The sequence below is a fragment of the Phocoena sinus genome, chromosome X, assembly GCF_008692025.1.
Source record: "Phocoena sinus isolate mPhoSin1 chromosome X, mPhoSin1.pri, whole genome shotgun sequence".
NCBI lineage: Eukaryota > Metazoa > Chordata > Mammalia > Artiodactyla > Phocoenidae > Phocoena > Phocoena sinus.
The window spans coordinates 7920894-7943609 of NC_045784.1; the positions used below are offsets into that span (position 1 = coordinate 7920894).

At 42.6% G+C, this 22716-nt stretch overlaps 1 non-coding gene across 1 annotated transcript; it reads left to right on the forward strand.

Annotated features, from left to right (window-relative positions):
* Positions 1-22120: 22120 nt before the first annotated feature.
* Positions 22121-22228, forward strand: LOC116748230. The gene has a single exon (XR_004348240.1). It is a non-coding gene; the product is annotated as a U6 spliceosomal RNA (small nuclear RNA).
* Positions 22229-22716: the final 488 nt, after the last annotated feature.

A 22716-nucleotide genomic window follows, 5' to 3' on the forward strand; every position in this document is an offset into this window, starting at 1 on the left:
GGGTAGACAATGACCTTCAGACGCTCTCAGTGTTCTGTCCTCTCTCCAAATCTTGGAGGTCTGGCTTCAGCCCCAAAGTGCTTGCACATGGGCCTGTCCTGCACCTCTGCACCTTATTTCTTCCAATTATAGTTTCTAAAACCAGTGTTCATTTTATTGAGGGCATGTTTCCAGATGTGTTTTTAAATTAATCAGTGCTACTAATAAAAGACAACATGACCCCTGAAGCTGCTGGCAAATATATTCTGTCACCAAATGTAGTATTTTAAGGCTCATGTGTCTAAAAAAGCCTAACTGGACCATGCCATGCCTATTTTTTTTTGTTGCGTATCTCGGGCAAGTCAAACTCTCTGTGTTTCGGTGTCCTTTACTTGTACAACGAAAGCATGAGTTGTCTTGTCTGCCCACTGAAATCACCTAGAGGAGATTTAAAAGATACTGGTACTCGTCTTTCTCTTTCTGGCTTACTTCACCTAGTATGATAATCTCTAGTTGCATCCATGTTGCTGCAAATGGCATTATTTCATTCTTTTTTATGGCTGAGTAGTATTCCACTGTATATATATGCACCACCTCTTCTGCATCCACTCATCTGTCGATGGACATTTAGGTTGTTGCCTTGTCTTGGCTATTGTGAACAGTGCTGCTATGAACATACAAGTACCATATGATACCACTTACACGTAGAATCTAAAATACAACACAAACGAACCTATCTAAGAAACAAAAACAGAATCAGGGACATAGAGAACAGACTGGTGGTTGCCAAGGGGGAGGGGGGTGGAGGAGGGACCGAGTGGGAGGTTGGGATTAGCAGATGTAAGCTTTTTTTTTTTTTTTTTTTTCTTCACTGTACGCAGGCCTCTCGCTGTTGTGGCCTCTCCCGTTGCGGAGCACAGGCTCCGGGCGCGCAGGCTCAGCGGCCGTGGGTCACGGGCCCAGCCGCTCCACGGCATGTGGGATCTTCCCGGACTGGGGCACGAACCCGTGTCCCCTGCATCGGCAGGCGGACTCCCAACCACCGTGCCACCAGGGAAGCCCAGATGTAAGCTTTCATATAGAGAATGGATAAACAACAAGGTCCTACTGTATAGCACAGGGAACTATATTCAGTACCCTATGATAAACCATAAGGGAAAAGAATATAAAAAAAAGAATGTATATATATGCATATATATGTTTAACTGAATCACTTTGCTGTACAGCGGTAATTAACACAACATTGTAAATCAACTATACTTCAATTAAAAAAAAAAAGATATTGGTGACTGGGTCCTACCCCCAGAGAGTCTGATTTAATGGATCTGGGCTGGGCTTGGGCGGAGAGATTGTTAAAGAGCTCCCCTAGGGAATTAGAATGAGCAGTGGGGAACCAGAGGTCTGTCTAGAACAGTGGTTCTCAAATTCAAACAGGCATCAGAATCTCCTCGAGCGATCGTTAAAACACAATTACAGGGCCCCGCCTCAGAGTTTCTGATTCAGCAAAGTCTGGGGTGCGGCCTGGAAATTTGCATTTCTGCCTAGTTCCCAGGTGGGGCCGATGGTGCTGCTTTGGGAACCACTTCTCCAGATCAGCCCCCTTCTCCAAACTCCCGCCCTCTGGCCAAATCCTACCCACCACCTGTTATTGGATGGTCTACCAGCTGAGGATGGTTTTTAACATTTTCAAACGGTTGAAAAGAAAATCCAAAGAATTCTGTTTCCTGTCACGTGAAAAGTATATGAAATCCACATTCAGTGTCCATATATAAAGTTTTATCGGAAGGCAGCCACAAATCATTAAACCAAGCTCGGGGCCTTGCGTGAGTGCATTGCTACGTACAAAGCCAGGCCTGAATGACATCGGCTACTGCAAGCTCCAAGCCTGGTGTGTTTACCGTCTGAAGCACATCAGAATAGGCCACCCCCAAATATACCACTTTGGCATCAGGATTATTTTGGGCTGAAGGCAACTGAGAACCAAGAGATGTAGGCAGAGTTCTCCGTCCTCCTCTTACCTGTCTAAAATCGGCATGAATTTCCCTCTGTGCAAGGTCTCTGCTACCCCACCCCTTTCACCAGGGAGACGAGAGTGACTCTTATCATGGAAGACAGAGTGTTAACACCAAGATGAGTGTGCAGAAACACACTGCACGAAAATAGCCCTTATCTTCTAGGAGTCCCTCCATATCTCTCCTAGTCACTTCCTCACGTTTTATTGTTCCTTGAAGCCCAAACCGTCCTTTCTTTGTGAAAAGCGTACATAAGCCCTCGAGTCTAACTGCTTCTTTCAGTTTTATTCCTTTTCTGTGAACTCCAGTGCACGTAAATGTTGTTAACTGTGTGTGCCATTTATCCTGTTAATCTGGCTTTTGCTAGTTTAATTCGCAGGCCCCAATGAATAAACCTAAGAGAGTACAGGAGAAGTTTTTCCTTCCTGACACTCCTTACCCAGGAGATGGGAAAAGGTGAAGTTTGCAGGCTCTCAGTTCCACAGCACCCCTTTACCATACCTCAGTCTGTCATCAGACATGATCAAAAGCCCCACTCCCGGGCTTCCCTGGTGGCGCAGTGGTTGAGAGTCCGCCTGCCGATGCAGGGGACGCGGGTTCGTGCCCCAGTCCGGGAAGATCCCACATGCCGCGGAGCGGCTGGGCCCGTGAGCCATGGCCGCTGAGCCTGCGCGTCCGGAGCCTGTGCTCCGCAACGGGAGAGGCCACAGCAGTGAGAGGCCCGCGTACCGCAAAAAAAAAAAAAAAAAAAAAAAAAAAAAAAAAAAGGCCCACTCCTGACTTTTCCTCGCAGCCTACGTCATACAACGCGACCGAATAAAGGCCACTCCATCAGAGAGAGCCTCTTGGAAACAGGACGACTTAAGTCAGGTCACCTCACAATAGAAAGACTGTGGACGTTTACATGATCTTGTGTCCTTTCTGGTAACAAATACCCGTGAAATGACCACCAAAGATCCAGATTCAGCAAAAACCTCAGGCTAATACCCATCGTGTATGCTAACGAAGGCTCCTTCTAAAAAATGGTAGGCATGCTATGGCCAGGAAGAAGAGGGGGTCTGCTACTTCTTCTTAAATATCTGAAACCCGAAGTTATTTCATGGCATTTGAATAAAAAAATCCCATATGTAAGAACCCTTTGGTGATAAAGGAGGCACGAAAACACATTCTACTGGAAATAAGCACATACGTTGTAAAACTTTCTCAAAAGCCCCTTCTCCTCCTGAATCATGCCCCTAATTTAAACCCAAGTAATACCATCCACGGTTAACTAATATGGTTTTATTTCTCCCTGTTTCTCTGAAAAGATGTGTATCTTTTCAGGTAACTATTCCCTTGACAAAGAGGTTGCTATGGATACATTTTTTTTTTTAATTGAGCGCTGGTATTTTAAAGCCTGTGCCATTTAGTGAAGTCTACCTGGCCTGAGGGTTATACTCATTTAAGTGCCTGTCTTTAATGTTCACAATTTTATCTTAATACAGCTGCTCTGTGCCTTTGACATGTGGTGTTCAGGAGGGGCTGGAGATGGCGTGGGAGTTCCTTAAGGAAAAACCAGTAAGACAAATATCACACGACCCACCTAACTGCAGTTGATTAAGTGGATGTTTCACTTGCCTGGAATTTGTCTGTTCTCGGCACGTTTAATAATGAGTCACGCTATGCATTTGCAAGGCGCCCAGGGCCCAGGGCCACGTGATGACCTTCTGTGCCTAAGTCCCTCGTCTTTGTTCAGACAGGCCGCTAATGCATCCCACAGAGCTGACCTAATGCTACTTCAGTGGGTCTCTTTTTCTTCCGCGGCTCAGCTTAAATGTGATATTCAGGAAATCGATTGTCAGGCACGCAAATCGAGAGGAAAGTATGCCACATTAAATCATGATGGTTTAATAAGGCTTTACTCATCGGCAAAAGACTTCTGGTCCTCTCCTGAGTTGAGGCAAGACAAAAAGCGGAACCTGCCACAGAGAGGGAGTCTAGCACTTTCGCTGGCGTTCCACCTTTGCGGAAGCATTTAGTGAAATAGGACCCAATTTGCGTATTGTGGCTGTCACTATTCTACCTGAAAATATAAGCGACTAGGTATCCTACTTTACTCATGAACTTACTAGGTGAGGATCTCTACCATTATGATTACACTTGAGGGGAAACAGCAAACATTTCTACGAATATAATGGCACCAAACACTCAGGAATGCTTCCTGGTACCTCAAGAATTTCTTTTCAGAGCAAAAGAAATCTTGAAACTTTCATCTGTTACTAAAAATAGAAATTAATAAAATACGTATTCATTTTCCTTCAAGTTCAATTGGTTTTCTTCTGTAATCTACAGAAAAGGAAGCACATGTAAGAAGACGTATACTTAAATGACACCCTTTTCAATCAGACGTGGAATCCTGCCAAAAAAAAGGTCTAGAATTAAAGAATTGCAGTGTTGAAATTCTCCAGATCATCTATACACTGATGACTTTGCCTGCCACAGAACTATTAATTTGGTATTTGTCAGGGCTGTAAAACTTTACATCTTTATGTAGTAACTTACTCTCATGGAAGTATACTAATTAGGGTGACATGCAACAATAACATAAAACCAGTTGCTTTCCGTGGGCTGATGGGTGTCTACCACAATCGTGCCTTTGCTCAAGAAGGCTGAAAGCAATTTCACATGAAGAAACTAGTTTCATTCTTCAATTAACAATTGAAATCAGTGCTTAGCTGTCCAAGATTAAATACCAAATACATTACGGGCACCGAAAGCATTTTTAATCCTTCGTCCTTAACTACAGATACTCCTTTGTTTAATTTTTGGTTTGCTTTGTTAGATAAAGAAAAAGACTTAAAGGAGAAAGAGATTTAAAAAATAAAACAGAGGGAACAGCATGAAAGCAACTATACAATGTTGGTAAAATGTGGGAGAATAGAAACCATGTGGAAGTATGTATTGTGGAATAAAGTTTAAAAAAAAAAACTTCAGAAATCTTCTTTGAAGAGACAGTACCAGAGGAAAAAACTGATGAAAAATTAGCAAGTGCCAGTAGGAAAGCCTTGCCCAGTTCTCTTTTACTTAAACGAAAGAGAACAAGATGAAGAGTTTAAAAATAGAGAGAAAGGCAAAACAGTAGAGTTTTTGTCTTCCTCAGTTCCTCCTCTTCACTGTCATTAATCAATACTCCAGCAGCTGACCACCAGGGAACTGCGCTGAGCGAGGGCGATTCAAAGCAATGGAGGCCAAATCTGTCCTTACAGGTGGCCCCATTGGGATTTGGACCCAGAGCGAAAGGAGGATAATGACCTCAGAGCAGCCTCTGGTGGCTGAATGTCAAAAGCTCAAGAAGTCAGAGGCCACCTTACTGGTGTTCTTGAGATTTTGTACAAACGGAAGCTACTAACTAAACAACTTCCATCCAGGCAGTAACCCAGAATTGACTTGGTGGAAATTGAAATTAATTCACTAGTCTCAAAGACTCTCACAGATGATGGGGAGATTAGATGCTGACAGATTGGGCTATTCTGACAAGAGGTAGAGTTTTCCTTACGTTTGCTCACCAACTACATTAGGAACTTGGGATTAAAATACACACACTACTATACGCAGAACGGATAACCAAAAAGGACCTACTGTGTAGCACAGGGAAATCTACTCACTATTCTGTAATAACCTATATGGTTAAGGAATGTGAAAAAGAATGGATACATGTGTATGTATAACTGGCTCACTTTGCTGTACACCTGAAACTAACACAACATTGTAAATCAACTATACTCCGATAAAATTAAAAAAATAAAGTGTTAAATACAAAATTACCGCCAACGTTCCTAGTATTTCAAATAAAGGATGGACCAGCGGTGACTGACACTCGAAATTTTAATTTTAATTTTAAGCAACGGATGTTTTTAAGCAACCCAGATATTTTCAATTCTTAAAAAGCTCCATGTCTGTAGGAGGGAGTGAGTGAGTGTGTGCGCGCAGAGATCTGTCCATTAGAAGCATTTGGGTGCATTTTCTTGTCACAGCTGGAAAACATCTGTTTAGGACAGAGGCTCATAAATTCCATCTGGTAGGTTCCCATTGAGCTATCTCATCTGGGATGTTTCCAAGGGCCCCTTTTCAAAATCTTGAACCTTACAGTGTCACCTGTGTCAACTGTCATGTCCCAAAGAGTGCTGCCATCTGTGGTATCCTGTTTCTGAGCACATCACATTTACACAGCAGGTTAGAAGGTTCTGTTCAAAAAGAGATGTTTTATGTTCTCAAAAAAGGCTTGAAGGTTTCCAACAGCTAAGGTGAATATTCAAACACATATTTTAAAACTGGTTTCAAGAGGGGTCAGCTTTACTTACTGTTAGCAATAAACCAGCAGTTTCCCAGGGCTGCTAGAAGCCATGGAATTCTCGTAAGACTACGTCAACCTGACCAAAAACGCATGGTAAATTCTGTGCGTACAGTGTTGAAACTATAAAGCCCCACTTATTGCTCATTCCCAAATAAGTATCCCAGTTCCATCAAATATCACCATTTGAATGACCTGGGCTTGCCAAAACCGGGTAAGATGGTTCTTTGGACACAAGTTCACCATCTTCTTAAGTCTGCTGGCTTTCCAAATAAAGTCTCTATTCCTTGCCCCCCACCCCCCCAAAGAATGATCTGGGCTCCTAATTAGTGCCCCCAAATTAGACAGCATCTGTTTAAAAGTACACGGAATTGGGCTTCCCTGGTGGCGCAGTGGTTGAGAGTCCGCCTGCCGACGCGGGGGACACGGGTTCGTGCCCCGGTCCGGGAAGATCCCACATGCCGTGGAGCGGCTGGGCCCGTGAGCCATGGCCGCTGAGCCTGCGCGTCCGGAGCCTGTGCTCCGCAACGGGAGAGGCCGCAACGGTGAGAGGCCCGCGAACCGCAAAAAAATAAATAAATAAAAAATAAAAAAATAAAAGTACACGGAATGAATAGTAATGTACCAATGTTAATTTCTTAGTCCCGACGAATGTACCATGACAAGGTAAGATGTTAACATTAGGGGAAGCTAAAGACTTCCCTGGTGGTCCAGTGGTTAAGACTCCGCGTTCCCAAAGCGGCGGGCCTGGGTTTGATCCCTGGTCAGGGAACTAGATCCCGCATGCATGTCGCAACTAAGAGCCTGCATGATGCAATCAAGAGTCTGCATGCTGCAACCTAAACAAAACAAACAAACAAAAGATCCTGCATGCCCCAGTGAAAATCTGCACGTGGCAACAAAGATCCCATGTGCCGCAACTAAGACCCAGCACAGCCTAATAAATAAATAAATATTAAAAGAAAATTAGAGGCATCTGGGTGAAGGGTATGTAGGAACTCTCTATGCTATCTTTGCAACTTTTCTGTAAATTTAAAAATGTTCTGAAGTCAAAAGTTTATTCTTTAGAAAGTACAGAAATTGATATGGGCGAATACACAGAGGGGAAGTGGTAAAGGATGGCCAAAATTCTCTCAGAGGAAAACGGATTACTAATAGGCAATCATTTATTGTTGTTTGTTATGTACCGGGCACTAAACTATATACCTTAAGTCATTAAAATGGTGCCCTTTAAGCACACTGATAAAGGAATACTGTTGCCTACGCTGATTAACAAGAGAACCAGTTCTTAAGGAAAAAATCCCAGACATGCGAAGTTTAGATTTCAGGAGGAGAACCTTCCTTTATCCTTCCTCTCTGTTATCTCCCTGTTTTCTCCTTCCCTGGGGTTTTAGGCCCCCTTCAAACCCTATCTTTATTCCTTCCCTCCACGACATTTCTTTGTTATTACTCATATGCTATAACTCAATTGTGCAGAATAATTGAACGTCCAATTATTTCAATAGTCAAATATTTGGATTTAGAGACAGTAAAAACCAATACTCAAATATTTAAACTTGGAGATCTCTAATACATATTATTTTCCATATGAGAAAGCAAGGATGTGGTCGACGTGTTCACCCTAGTTAGAGCCAATCTCAGTCTGGTCACGAGGCCCCATTGTGAATTCTCTGGACTTGAGTTCCTCTTCAGCATTTGTAGAGTAACCTAATTAGTATCTCAGCTATTCTTAGCTCCAGAACAGGGTCCGAAGTTCCCATGACAGTCACACAGCACAATTTCAAGCGTGACACAAAAACATTATTCCCTTCCATACTCAGAAAGTGAAAGATGCACAGATTACAAACGTCAACAGTAGGTCTCCAAAGCCCAGTTTCCCTTTAGACCTCTCTTGCCTTCCTTGTAATTTCACTGAGACCCACTGTCTGTATCACTGTTTTTTTTTGTTTTTTTTTTTTTGCGGTACGCGGGCCTCTCACTGTTGTGGCCTCTCCCATTGCGGAGCACAGGCTCCTGACGCGCAGGCTCAGCGGCCATGGCTCACGGGCCCAGCCGCTCCGCGACATGTGGCATCTTCCCAGACCGGGGCACGAACCCGTGTCCCCTGCATCGGCAGGCGGACTCTCAACCACTGCACCACCAGGGCAGCCCTGTATCACTCATTTAACTATTGATTCTATTCTAGCTTGCATTAGCTTCTCTGTTGTTATTATCATTATTGAAGGCAGACATCTCTTTTGAACTTCTTCCCAGACTTTATGGGTACGACTACATGGCACCTTGCTCTCAGGCTTTTTAACTACAGCAAGTATGGAGGTGAGGCAGTGCCATGTGGCTGAAAGCCCCAGGGAACAGGTAGTCAGGAACGCTGTCTCCAATTCTTTCTGCCACCAGCAAGCTCTGTGTATCCCAGGGCAACCTGGTTCACTTCTCAGAGCCTCAAAGTCCTCAGGGGAGCAGCGAGGGGTTGGACTTGACTCAGATAAACCACTAGGGTTTACTGAGCACCGTGCTGGACGCCTCTTGGGCACCATGTCATTCCTCTCATTGCCCCCTCTTCCTCTAGCCCCTGCCATGGTGACCATTTCTACATGGGCTTCAACCAGTTTCCCTTGCGTGTAACAGGTGGTGTCTTGCCTCTGGGTGTACCAAGGGCCTCTCGATTCCTGCCTAAGGGCTTTTCTGACTGGGCATCGGACTGTATCTCAGCTTTTCTGGACGCACAACTGGAAGTACAGGGAGCCAACTCTCACAGGGCCACACAAGACTGCTGGGGCACGGGGGAGCCTCTTGTCCCACAGATGAATTCTGAGACGCACTTGATAAGCTCCTCAAAACACTCCCTGGGATAAATCTCCTTTGCCCATGGGAGAAGCGAACTTGATAATGCCCCTGGCCCAGCCGTCCCACTATCTCTGTGACTCCCCCGTCGCACACTGTTGCCCCCTGAGACCACTTCCCATACAGACTTCCTGCAAGTAGACTGCGCTTCAGGATCCGCTCTGGGGGGTATCTAGGCTAAGACAACAGCCTACTCTACATCAGACATTGTCATGCTTTTCTGCTCTAAATCTGGATTGTTCTGCAATTACTTGCTGGAAGACTTCAGTTCTGACCAGTGGTTCTTATAATGGGAACAGGCTGGGAAGAGGCTGAGTGGCCAGGATAACTGAAAATGACTTCCAGCTTTTTGCCTGACTTCGAGAGGCCACCGGGCATAAGGTTCTGGTACAGTCCCAGGGTGTATTTGGCTACATCACGTGGTGACCTAATATAAGTGGAAAGGAAATATAACAGAGAGTAATTTAAACAGAAATAGGCTAATGAGAAAGACCCAGAAACGGCTCTGCTCTCTTCCAGTCCCTGATGTTCAGCAAAAGGTTAAAGGAAGGACATTTCCACCTGCATTTCTGCTCAAAACGGAAGTTTTTAAGTTCAGGAGAAAATTTTCTAAAAAAACACATTGTTGCAAGTTGCCAGAAAATGAGAGAAGTATGTCATCTCTCCCTTTAGAAGAGAACGAAGGGACATTAACCCTTGTTGCAAGGGGAGGGAGAGTATTTTTGGTAAATCAGGTTTGGAAAATAAGTTAAGCAGGCTCTCTCTTTTCTAGATGGCAGGTTTTCCCTGAACCTTGAAAATAATATATATTATGATTCTTTGAGAGGGAGACCCAGAAAGCAGCATTTCCCTAATTTATTTTTCCACAGGTCATTTTCCAGGACAAGAAGGTGTGGAATAGGCTTAGAGAAATGAAAAGAAGCCTGTCTTTTTTGGCATGATTTGAATGTCTTAAGGACGATGTAATAGGTAAATACCTGAGGCTTCTTCTCTCACTATGATCTTGATATAATACTACTGGATAAAATGTACAAATGACCTGGGCTTTGTCTGGTGAATTAGGGTTTATACGGCATTGCCTCACCTTACCTGCACCCTTTAATCTAAACAACAATCTGGGAGGTAGGCAGAATAGGGATCCTTACTATTTAGTAGAGGACATCAACGTTCAGCATCTGCCTACGTTTACTTCTTTTTATTATGTTTTTAATTTTTGGCTGCAATGGGTCTTCGTTGCTGTGCGCGGGCTTTCTCTAGTTGCAGCAAGTGGGGGGTGCTCTTCGTTGTGGTGCGCGGGCTTTCTCTAGTTGCAGCAAGTAGGGGCTGCTCTTCGTTGTGGTGCGCGGGCTTCTCATTGCAGTGCCTTCTCTTGTTGCAGAGCACGGGCTCTAGGTGCATGGGCTTCAGTAGATGCAGCACGTGGGCTCAGTAGTTGCAGCACATGGGCCCCTAGAGCACGTGGGCTTCAGCAGTTGTGGCATGTGGGCTCAGTAGTTGTGGCTCGTGGGCTCAGTAGTTGTGGCTTGCAGGCTCTAGAGCACAGGCTCAGTAGTTGTGGCGCATGGGCTTAGTTCCTCTGCGACATGTGGGATCTTCCTGGACCAGGGCTGGAACCCGTGTCCCCTGCATTGGCAGGCGGATTCTTAACCACTGCGCCACCAGGGAAGTCCCTGCCTACATTTAAATGACAGAGGAGGGAGAGCCAGGATATAAGCTCTACATCTTCTCCTTCCTGATCCAGGATGCTAACCACCACCAAACCTATATTGTGACATTTTTATTAGTTTGTTTGTTGAGCTTATCATTCGACAAAAGAGAAATCACTTTGTGTTTTTACTAGTTATTTGGTCTTTTCCCAATAGTACTGCCACAAAAGGAAATATATGAGGATGGGAAGGGTCAAAATCATCTCTGGAAAACTGTTAAGAGTATTATGTGTTCTCTTAGTTCAACTTCAAATGGCGAATTAAAGTGTAGAAGTGTTGGCGTAAAAAGGTGCTACTGACTGGAACCAAGATGGCGGAGTAGAAGGACGTGCTCTCACTCCCTCTTGCGAGAACACCAGAATCACAACTAGCTGCTGGACAATCATCGACAGGAAGACACTGGAACTCACCAGAAAAGATACCCCACATCCAGAGACAAAGGAGGAGCCACAATGAGACGGTAGGAGGGGCGCAATCACAGTCAAATCAAATCCCATAACTGCTGGGTGGGTGAGTCACAGACTGCAGAACACTTATACCACAGAGGTCCACCCACTGGAGTGAAGGTTCTCAGCCCCACGTCAGGCTTCCCAACCTGGGGGTCCGGCAACGGGAGGAGGCATTCCTAGAGGATCAGACTTTGAAGCCTTGTGGGAAAGGATTGCAGGACTTCGACAGGACTGGGGGAAACAGAGACTCCACTCTTGGAGGGCACACACAAAGTAGTGTGGGCATCGGGACCCAGGGGAAGGAGCAGTGACCCCAGGGGAGACTGAACCAGACCTACCTGCTAGTGTTGGAGGGTCTCCTGCAGAGGTGGGGGGTGGCTGTGGATCACCATGAGGACAAGAACGCTGCCAGAAGAGTTCTGGGAAGTACTCCTTGGTATGAGCCCTCCCAGAGTCTGTCATTAGCCCCAACAAAGAGCCCAGGTAGGCTCCAGTGCTGGGTTGCCTCAGGCCAGACAACCAACATGGAGGGAACCCAGCCCCACCCATCAGCAGTCAAGTGGATTAAAGTTTTACTGAGCTCTGCCCACCAGAGCAACAGTCAGCTCTACTCACCAGTCCCTCCCATCAGGAAACTTGCACAAGCCTCTTAGATAGCCTCACCACCAGAGGGCAGACAGCAGAAACAAGAACTACAATCCTGCAGCCTGTGGAACAAAAACCACATTCACCAAAAGACAGACAAGATGAAAAGACAGAGGGCTATGTACCAGATGAAGGAACAAGATAAAACCCCAGAAAAACAACTAAATGAAGTGGAGAGTGGCAACCTTCCAGAAAAAGAATTCAGAATAATAATAGTGAAGATGATCCAGGACCTCGGAAAAAGAACAGAGGCAAAGATTGAGAATATGCAAGAAATGTTTAACAAAGACCGAGAAGAATTAAAGAACAAACAAACAGAGAAGAACAATACAATAACTGAAAGGAAAACTACGCTAGAAGGAATCAATAGCAGAATAACTGAGGCAGAAGAACGGATAAGTGACCTGGAAGACAGAACGGTGGAATTCACTGCTGCAGAACAGAATAAAGAAAAAAGAATGAAAAGAAATGAAGACAGCCTAAGGGACCTCTGGGACAACATTAAACACAACAAAATTCACATTACAGGGGTCCCAGAAGGAGAAGAGAGAGAGAAAGGACCTGAGAAAACACTGAAGAGACTAAAGTCGAAAACTTCCCTAACATGGGAAAGGAAATAGCCACCCAAGTCCAGGAAGCACAGAGAGTCCCATACAGGATAAACCCAAGGAGAAACACACCGAGACACATACTAATCAAATTGGTAAAAATTAAAGACAAAGAAAAATTATTAAAAGCAGCAAGGGAAAAACGACAAATAACACACAAGGGAACTCCCATAAGGTTATCAGCTGATTTCTCAGCAGAAACTCTACAAGCCAGAAGGGAGTGGCATGATATACTTAAAGTGATGAAAGGGAAGAACCTACAACCAAGATTACTCTACCCGGCAAGGATCTCATTCAGATTCAATGGAGAAATCAAAAGCTTTACAGACAAGCAAAAGCTAAGAGAATTCAGCATCACCAAACCAGCTCTACAACAAATGCTAAAGGAACTTCTCTAAGTGGGAAACACAAGAGAAGAAAAGGACCTACAAAAACAAACCCAGAACAATTTAAGAAAATGGTAACAGGAACATACATATCGATAATTACCCTAAACATGAATGGACTAAATGCTCCAACCAAAAGACACAGGCTTGCTGAATGGATACAGAAACAAGACCCATATATATGCCGTCTACAAGAGACCCACTTCAGACCTAGGGACACATACAGACTGAAAGTGAGGGGATGGAAAAAGATATTCCATGCAAATGGAAATCAAAAGAAAGCTGGAGTAGCAATACTCATATCAGATAAAATAGACTTTAAAATAAAGAATGTTACAAGAGACGAGGAGGACACAACATAATGATCAAGGGATCGATCCAAGAAGAAGATATAGCAATTGTAAATATTTATGCACCCAACATAGGAGCCCCTCAATACATAAGGCAAATACTAACATCCATAAAAGGGGAAATTGACAGCAACACATTCATAGTAGGGGGCTTTAACACCCCACTTTCACCAATGGACAGATCACCAAAATGAAAATAAATGAGGAAACACAAGCTTTAAATGATATATTAAACAAGATGGACTTAATTGGTATTTATAGAACACTCCATCCAAAAACAACAGAATACACATTTTTCTCAAGTGCTCATCGAACATTCTCCAGGATAGATCATATCTTGCGTCACAAATGAAGCCTTGGTAAATTTAAGAAAATTGAAATTGTATCAAGTATCTTTTCCGACCACAACACCGTGAGACTAGATATCAATAACAGGAAAAGATCTGTAAAAAATACAAACACATGGAGGCTAAACAATACACTACTTAATAACGAAGTGATCACTGAAGAAATCAAAGAGGAAATTTAAAAATACCTAGAAACAAATGACAATGGAGACACGACGACCCAAAACCTATGTGATGCAGCAAAAGCAGTTCTAAGAGGGAAGTTTATAGCAATACAAGCCCACCTTAAGAAACAGGAAACAGCTCAAATAAACAGCCTAACCTTGCACCTAAAGCAATTAGAGAAAGAAGAACAAAAAACTCCCAAAGTTAGCAGAAGGAAAGAAATCATAAAAACCATATCAGAAATAAATGAAAAAGAAATGCAGGAAACAATAGCAAAGATCAATAAAACTAAAAGCTGGTTCTTTGAGAAGATAAACAAAATAGATAAAACATTAGCCAGACTCATCAGGAAAAAAAGGGAGAAGACTCAAATCAATAGAATTAGAAATGAAAAAGGAGAAGTAACAACTGACACTGCAGAAATACAAAAGATCATGAGAGATTACTACAAGCAACTCTATGCCAATAAAATGGACAACCGGGAAGAAATGGACAAATTCTTAGAAATGCACAACCTGCCAAGACTGAATCAGGAAGAAATAGAAAATATGAACAGACCAATCACAAGCACTGAAATTGAAACTGTGATTAAAAATCTTCCAACAAACAAAAGCCCAGGACCAGATGGCTTCACAGGCAAATTCTATCAAACATTTAGAGAAGAGCTAAGACCTATCCTTCTCAGACTCTTCCAAAATATAGCAGAGGGAGGAACACTCCCGAATTCCTTCTACGAGGCCACCATCACCCTGATACCAAAACCAGACAAGGATGTCACAAAGAAAGAAAACTACAGGCCAACATCACTGATGACCTTAGATGCAAAAATCCTCGACAAAACACTAGCAAACAGAATCCAAAAGCACATTAAAAGGATCATACACCATGATCAAGTGGGGTTTATTCCAGGAATGCAAGGATTCTTCAATATACGCAAATCAATCAATGTGATAAACCATATTAACAAATTGAAGGAGACAAACCATATGATCATCTCAGTAGATGCAGAGAAAGCTTTTGACAAAATTTAACACCCATTTATGATAAAAACTCTCCAGGAAGTGGGCATAGAGGGAACCTACCTCAACATAATAAAGGCCAAATATGACAAACCCACAGCAAACATCATTCTCAATGGTGAAAAACTGAAAGCATTTCCTCTAAGATCAGGAATGAGACAAGGATGTCCACTCTCACCACTATTATTCAACATAGTTTTGGAAGCCCTAGCCACGGCAATCAGGGAAGAAAAACAAATAAAAGGAATACAAATTGGAAAAGAAGAAGTAAAACTGGCACTGTTTGCAAATGAAATGATACTATACATAGAGAATCCTAAAGAAGCCACCAGAAAACTACTAGAGCTAATCAATGAATATGGTAAAGTTGCAGGATACAAAATTAATGCACAGAAATCTCTTGCATTCCTATACACTAGTGGTGAAATATCTGAAAGAGAAATCAAGGAAACACTCCCATATACCACTGCAACAAAAAGAATAAAGTACCCAGGAATGAACCTACCTTGGGAGACAAAAGACCTGTATGCAGAAAACTACAAGACACTGATGAAAGAAATTAAAGATGATACCAACAGATGGAGAGATATACCATGTTCTTGGATTGGAAGAATCAGTACTGTGAACATGACTATACTACCCAAAGCAATCTACAGATTCAATGCAATCCCTATCAAATTACCAATGGTACTTTTTACGGAACTAGAACAAAAAATCTTAAAATTTGTATGGAGACACAAAAGACCCCGAATAGCCACAGCAGCCTAGAGGGAAAAAAACGGAGCTGGAGGAATCAGAATCCCTGACTTCAGACTATACTCTAAAGCTACAGTAATCAAGACAATATGGTACTGGCACAAAAACAGAAACATAGATCAATGGAACGAGTTAGAAAGCCCAGAGATACACCCACGCACCTATGGTCAACTAATCTATGACAAAGGAGGCAAGGATATAAAACGGAGAAAAGACAGTCTTCAATAAGTGATTCTGGGAAAACTGGGCAGCTACATGTAAAAGAATGAAATTAGAATACTCCCTAACACCATATACAAAAATAAACTCAAAATGGATTAGAGACCTAAATGTAAGACCGGACACTATCAAACTCTTAGAGGAAAACATAGGAAGAACACTGTTTGACATAAATCACAGCAAGATCTTTTTTTTTTTTTTTTTTTTTTTTTGTACGCGGGCCTCTCACTGTTGTGGCCTCTCCCGTTGCAGAGCACAGGCTCCGGACACACAGGCTCAGCGGCCATGGCTCACGGGCCCAGCCGCTCCGCGGCATGTGGGATCTTCCCGGACCGGGGCACAAACCCACGTCCCCTGCATCGGCAGGCGGACTCTCAACCACTGTGCCACCAGGGAAGCCCAGCAAGATCTTTTTTGATCCACCTCCTAGAGTAATGGAAATAAAAACAAAAATAAACAAATGCGACCTAAGGAAACTTCAGAGCTTTTGTACAGCAAAGGAAACCATAAACAAGACGAAAAGACAACCCTAAGAATGGGAGAAAATATTTGCAAACGAATCAATGGACAAAGGATTAATCTCCAAAATATATAAACAGCTCATGCAGCTCAATATTAAAAAAACAAACAACCCAATTCAAAAATGGGCGGAAGACCTAAATAGACATTTCTCCAAAGAAGACATACAGATGGCCAAGAAGCACACGAAAAGCTGCTCAACATCACTAATTATTAGAGAAATGCAAATGAGGTATCACCTCACACCAGTTAGACTGGGCATCATCAGAAAATCTACAAACAACAAATGCTGGAGAGGGTGTGGAGAAAAGGGAACCCTCTTGCACTGTTGGTGGGAATGTAAATTGATACAGCCACTATGGAGAACAGTATGGAGGTTCCTTAAAAAACTAAAAATAGAATTACCATATGATCCAGCAATCCCACTACTGGGCATATACCCTGAGAAAACCATAATTCAAAAAGACACACGCACCCCAATGTTCGTCACAGCACTATTTACGACAGCCAGGTCATGGAAGCAACCTAAATGCCCATCGACAGACAAATGGATAAAGAAGATGTGGTTCATATATACGATGGAATATTACTCAGCCATAAAAAGGAACGAAATTGGGTCATTTGTTGAGACGTGATGGATCTACAGACTGTCGTACAGAGTGAAGTAAGTCCGAAAGAGAAAAACAAGTATCGTACTTTAACACGTATATGTGGAACATAGAAAAATGGTACAGATGAACCTGTTTGCAGGGAAGAAATTGAGACACAGATGTAGAGAAGAAACGTATGGACACCAAGGGGGGAAAGTGGCGGGGGTGTGGGGATGGTGGTGTGATGAATTGGGAGACTGGGATTGACATGGATACACTGATGTGTATAAAATGGATGACTAATAAGAACCTGCTGTATAAAATAAATAAATAAATTAATTAAAAAGATAAGTAAGTACTAGGGAGGTAATATACAAACGAGTAATATAATTAACACTGTTGTATGTTATATATGAAAGGTGTTAAGAGAGTAAATCCTAAGAGTTCTCATTACAAGGAAAACATTTTTTCTTTTTTTTTTTTTTTTTTTTACTTTAGATGATGGGTTGTTCACTAAAATTACTTTGGCAATAATTCCATGATGTATGTAAGTCAAATAATTACGCTGTGTAACTTAAACTTAAAACTTGTATGTGAATTATATCTCAATAAAACTAGAAGGAAAAAAGTTAAGCGATAACAAATATTTTTTTTTAAAAGTGCTACTTTTTTTTTAGAAAACCTTAAACCCAAAAGGTAACAGATGATAAATTGGAAATGGATGAATCAAACGCATTTAGTGCCCATGTTACCAAAAAGAAACAGGTTATAATTTGGCGGGGGGGGGGGGGGGGGGGGGGGCGGGCGGCGGTGGTTGTAGGCTTAAGGAGGCATCTGATTCCATGTGTCCAAAGCATGTAGTGAACCTCAGCACGACAATCTTGTCCCTTTGTGCAGGTAACTATGGCAACTACAGTCAGTGCCATTCAAATGTGGTCCTGGATGAAATCACTGAGCAGCAGAATGGTCTTCTGTGCAGGTGAAAGAAAAGCAGAATTATCACAAATGACTCGGCCGTGTTCTTCATTCCTCATTTTAGGGATCTCCTCCCGTTGTCAAAAGTTAGTTTTCCTTTCACCTTGTACACTTCACTGTGTGCCTCTCATCTTTCTGAAAAAGTATTGAACAAAATTCCTCAGTAATCTCCAGCCACAGGTTCTAACTATTCCAGTTATGGTTTATTTTTACCTTCGCCTCCGGCAGAAGAATATGAGAGTCCACTGCCAATGGCATTTCTAAGATTTCATACATGTATTTATCAGCAGCATAAAAAAAGATTTCTCTGAGGCTTTCCCTCTATTGTATATTTGAGCATATGCTTTTGTAGCTATGCTTTTGTTACAATGCCCCAATGACCACGTAACTTTGGTAAGTCCCAAAACTGCTTCAGTTTTTTCATGTACCTCTAGGGGTTAAGGTAAGAATTAAATACAACCAATCATTAAATAGGGTACAAACATGAACTCTACTATTCTTTTCTTTCTTACGTAAGTGTAGTTGATTTAAAATATTGTGTTAGTTTCAGGTATTCAGCAAAGTGATTCAGATCGACCTATCTATCTATCTATCTATCTATTCTTTTTCAGATTCTTTTCCCATATAGGTTATTACAGAATATTGAGTAGAGTTCCCTGTGCTATACAGTAGGTCCTTATTGTTTACGTATTTTATATATAGTAGTGTGTATATGTTAATGTCAAATTCCTACTTTATCCCTCCCCCCTACTATTCTTGAATATAGGACATTGCGCTCCCCACTGGAGATTCAAAGCTCAATAAGAGGCTCTCTTCCCTTGACAAGTTGAAAACCAAAACCCAAAAACCAAGTAAGCAAGTACCAGGTACCATAATATTGTGATCAATAGTCTATTGGCTATTAAGCAATGATACGTATAGATATACACTAAACTGGCCATCAGAAAATTCACTTTTAGTCCTACCTCTACCCTTATCTAGCTGTGTAAGCTGGTAAAAGCAGTTAACCTGTTTGGGAGTTTATCCATCTGTAAAGTAAGGGTTGAATTAAATAATTTCCTAAGTCCTTTGATTCAAACCCATGCTCTAGCATTTCTCATTATATCTCTCATTTCTAATACTTATTAGAGGCAAGACTGTACCTGGAAGACACTTGTAGTTGACCATCCTATAGCCATTGCCCCTTAATCTTGGCTAACAGCACCCTGCCCCAAGTTTTGTCAGGTCTGGGGCAGCGATATATTCCGGGAGGTGTGCTCTCCTCAACTCCACGTGGTGATGTGGAACTGTCAAAGCCTAAAAAAGGGGGGATGTTTGAAGAGTAACTCTACTTCCTGCCTTTGGATACGGGGGAGTGAGGAGGTGATGCCTGGAGCCAGGGCAACCATCTTCCAACCACTTGCTGATGTAAGGCTACCTAGTGAGGATGCAGAATGGAAAACTGAGACACATCAGGATTCTTTTTTTTTTTTTTTTGCGGTACGCGGGCCTCTCACCGTTGTGGCCCCTCCCGTTGCGGAGCACAGGCTCCGGACGCGCAGGCTCAGCGGCCATGGCTCACGGGACCAGCCGCTCCGCGGCACGTGGGATCTTCCCGGACCGGCGCACGACCCCGTGTCCCCTGCATCGGCAGGCGGACTCTCAACCACTGCGCCACCAGGGAAGCCCCATCAGGATTCTTTTTTTTTTTTTTTTTTCCCCCCCCCGTACGCGGGCCTCTCACTGCTGTGGCCTCTCCCGTTGCGGAGTACAGGCTCCGGACGCGCAGGCTCAGCGGCCATGGCTCACGGGCCCAGCCGCTCCGCGGCATATGGGACCTTCCCGGACCGGGGCACGAACCCGTGTCCCCTGCATCGGCAGGCGGACTCTCAACCACTGCGCCACCAGGGAAGCCCAGGATTCTTGATGATACTGTCATGCCAAGAAATGAATCAATTCTTGAACTGTGCTTGAATTTGTGTGTGAGAGATTTTTTAAAAAAAAGAAGAAGAGGGCTTCCCTGGTTTAAAATATCTAAATCTTGTTAGATATTTTAATAATATAAAAGTATTCAATGTCCACCTAGTGGCCAATATGAAGACTTGGTCTCATGCCTTGAAATTCAACAGTAATATGACACTGGGAGAGCCAGCAGGAGGATCACGTGGGATATTAACAGGAGTCAGGCCGCAGGTGGATTGCATCACTTTTTCCCACAACATAGAATTCAGTCACATGATCGAGACCTATTCATGTGGGAAACTGGGGGAAAATGGTCTTCCTGTGTGTCCAGGAAGAAAAACAAAATATAACACGATTTGGTGGCCATATAGCAATCTCTGCCATACCGGATTTCTCATGTATGATACAACAGTTAACAGTAATTAGTGGATTCGTACTATGCCCTTAACCATCTCAGTGACGATGATCTCACTTACGATGATCTCCTTTCACTCATGTTTTCTATTTTCCATTTAAAAACGAAAGGCAAGTTAATAATTAAGAAAGCTAGCTCAAAATCTATATAAAATTAAATATGGGGAAATGGCTTTAAAAATATCCGATCAAGTTTGCAAAATCCACGGACAAATTCTTCCCAGGGAAGCAAAGCAGCTACCCCTCTAAGTAGGTGCATATAAGTGGTATTATTTATACCTAAACATCCACTAGGAAGAATGCCCATAAAGAAAATGATGTCCTTAGGCACATACATTTTTTTTTTCCTTTTCTCAAGCACAACCTAGACAGCTTATCTTCTCCTGCAGCTTGTAACACACACTCTGCATTTCCACTCTGTCTGGCCTGGCTGGTTTTAAAGGAAGATGTGGGGTTGCGAGAAAATGCCAAAGGAGAAATCCACCTCTCCTTGTAGCTGAATCACATTTACCACGAGATATAAGCAAGTAAACGTGTGTGCCTGCTAATGGCACCATCGTTTTCGTTTTATGAGTTGTATCATGTTTATGGCAACTTCTTCTTGTAAGCAGGCATAATAACAGAATCACAATTTATATCCATCTAAATAAAAAAATGCCATGGAAATAATTTCTATATATGTTACCTAGAAGATAAAGAAGTCGCCAGCATTTCCCAAAGAACTCTAGCTGGCATTACAAGTTTTTAATGTGAACCATGTAATGTGGAATACTATTAACACAGGAAATGATTTAAAATTTTTAGCTTAATGAAATGCAATGTACATTCTCATTCGAATTTGGTTTTGCATTTCACTTGAAACAGGGCGTAAATATGAATTTACTCGTTTCGATATAGCTTGACTTTGAAAATAGTAATTTTTGAACACTTAATCCTAAAGGGTCCACCTCACTGGAAGACTGAAAAGAAATGGTCCTCTTCAGTAATAGTAAGTACTTCATAACTTTTAAAAATGTATAGTAAAATAAACTGATATATATTAAAATATATATTAAAAGAAACAGAAAAATACAGAGACTGCATACATGTTTAAGATAAGATTATGAAAACAAAAGATGTCAAAGAAAGTTCACTGGAAACTAAACCCACGGCCACTAGGGAGTGAAACCTCTGTGTTGATAGGGATACTTTAGTGGAAAATTTTCAAAAGCACTATTTGCTCAAGTCACTTATCTCCAGCTTGATTTTTGCCTCAAGAGTTTCACATCTAAGTGAGTGTGTTCGAACACATCCAGGGACAGGAAACTCGTTCCCTTCCTTGCAATCCCTTCTACAGTTGGGAAGCTCTATAAGTTAGAAGATATACTGTCAGGGTAAGTAAATCTAGCTGCTACAACAAAAGACCCCCAATTCTCCATGGCTGGACACAATAAGGATTTAGTTCATGCTCATATCACAGTCCAACACGGAGTTGCTGTCCCGATTCCTCTCACGCACCCAGGCTCCCAACCACCATCTTCTAGGGTCTCAGAATTTTCCCCCTGGGTCTTCTGCACCTGGCTGGCTGGCAGGCTAGGACATATAGCGTATCAGGGTCCCAAGGCTGGAGATGAGCTCACAGATCTTTGAGGGCACTAGCTGTGTCTGTTAAGGAAAGCTATCCTTCCATGGAGGTAAAGCGCTTCTTGCAGGAGCTTCTCCCCAGAGGACCCAGCTTAAACTTGCTTCTTGGTTCACTTTTGTTTTGGGGCCACTCCTACAATTAGCCAACTTGTTCTCATATGGTCTGTTTTTATGTCCCCACGTGATCTTTTGTTTTTCTTAGCTCCAGTTGTTCTGTAGCTTGAGTAAAAACTAAATGATACTGTAGCGCTTGCTTCGGCAGCACATATACTAAAACCTGGAATGATACAGGGAAGATTAGCATGGCCCCTGTGCAAGGATGACACGCAGATTTGTGAAGTGTTCCATATTTTTTACGTGGCTGGACCTAGAGACTGTCACACAGAGTGAAGTACGTGAGAAAGGGAAAAACAAATATCGTATAATATTGCTTATACGTGGAATCTAGAAAAATGATACAAATATTTGCAAAGCAGAAATAGAGAAACAGATGTAGAGAACGGACGTATGGATACCAGGGGGGAGAAGGGGGGAGTGGGATGGATTGGGAGATTGGTATTGACATATATACACTACTATGTATAAAATAGACAACTAATGAGAACCTGCTGTAGAGCACAGGGAACTCTGCTCAGTGCTCTGTGGTGACCGAAATGGGAAGGAAATCTAAAAAAGAGGGGATTCACTTTGCTGTACAGCAGAAACTAACGCAACACTGTAAAGCAACTATACTCCAATAAAAATTAATAAAAAAATACTGCAGTAGTGATCCCATGGCTGCCAAGCTACATTTCTTCCTTTTTGCACTTAGTTTAACGGTAGGACTGATACTCTATTCATTT